This window comes from Bison bison, unplaced genomic scaffold, assembly GCF_000754665.1.
Source record: "Bison bison bison isolate TAMUID 2011002044 unplaced genomic scaffold, Bison_UMD1.0 scf7180017864489, whole genome shotgun sequence".
In the NCBI taxonomy this organism is placed as follows: Eukaryota; Metazoa; Chordata; class Mammalia; order Artiodactyla; family Bovidae; genus Bison; species Bison bison.
This window is the reverse complement of record NW_011495048.1, coordinates 6,842,291-6,843,812: the sequence shown is the minus strand read 5'-3', so window position 1 is coordinate 6,843,812 and position 1,522 is coordinate 6,842,291.

The window sequence follows — 1,522 nt, the reverse complement described above, 5'->3', positions numbered from 1 at the left end:
CATTACTTTACTAGCGTGTGAGATGAGTGCAATTGTGCATTAGTTTGAGCATTCTTTGGCATTGCCTTTCTTTGGGATTGGAATGAAAACTGACCTTTTCCAGTCCTGGGCCACTGCTGAGCTTTCCAAATTTGCTGGCATATTGAGTCCAGCACTTTCACAGCATCATCTTTTAGAAGTGAATTTATTTATTTTTTTTAAATTTTATTTTATTTTTAAACTTTACAATATTGTGTTAGTTTTGCCAAATATCGAAATGAATCTGCCACAGGTATACATGTGTTCCCCATCCTGAACCCTCCTCCCTCCTCCGTCCTGATACCATCCCTCAAGACAGCAAAAGAGACACTGATGTATAGAACAGTCTTATGGACAGCATCATCTTTTAGGGTTTGAAATAGCTCAACTGGAATTCCATCACCTCCACTAGCTTTGTTCATAGTGATGCTTCCTAAGGCCCACCTGACTTCACATTCCAGGATGTCCAGCTCTAGGTGAGTGTGAGTGTTCACACCTTCATGATTAACTGGGTTGTGAAGATCATTTTTGTACAGTTCTGTGTATTCTTGCCACCTCTTCTTAATATCTTCTGCTTCTGTTAGGTCCATACCATTTCTGTCCTTTATTGAGCCCATCTTTGCATGAAATGTTCCCTTGGTATCTCTAATTTTCTTGAAGAGATCTCTAGTCTTTCCCATTCTTTTGTTTTCCTCTATTTGTTTGCATTGATCGTTGAGGAAGGCTTTTTTTTTTAATCTCTCCTTGCTATTCTTTGGAACTCTGCATTCAGATGTGTATATCTTTCCTTTTCCTCTTTGCTTTTCACTTCTCTTCTTTTCACAGCTATTTGTAAGTCCTCCTTAGACAGTCATTTTGCTTTTTTGCATTTCTTTTTCTTGGGGATGGTCTTGATCCCTGTCTCCTGTACAATGTCACGAGCCTCCATCCATGGTTCATCAGGCACTCTATCAGATCTAGTCCCTCAAATCTATTTCTCAGTTGCACTGTATCATCATAAGGGATTTGATTTAGGTCATACCTGAATGGTTTATTGGTTAGACTTTATTAATGATGGGTAAAGCATGATTATTGGGCATTTTTCTTTCTTCTTTGTGTATTTTAATGCAAATGTGTGTATGAAATTGTTGTATTCAAAATCTTGACTGTTTTCTTCATATTTTTCTTTGTAATTTAAGTTTTTTTTTTAAATTTTATTTTATTTTTAAACTTTACGTAATTGTATTAGTTTTGACAAATATCAAAATGAATCCGCCACAGGTATACATGTGTTCCCCATCCTGAACCCTCCTCCCTCCTCCTCCCCATACCATCCCTCTGGGTCGTCCCAGTGCACTAGCCCCAAGCATCCAGTATCGTGCATTGAACCTGGACTGGCAACTCGTTTCTTACATGATGTTTTACATGTTTCAATGTCATTCTCCCAAATCTTCCCACCCTCTCCCTCTCCCTCTCCCACAGAGTCCATAAGACTGATCTATACATCAGTGTCTCTTTTGCTGTC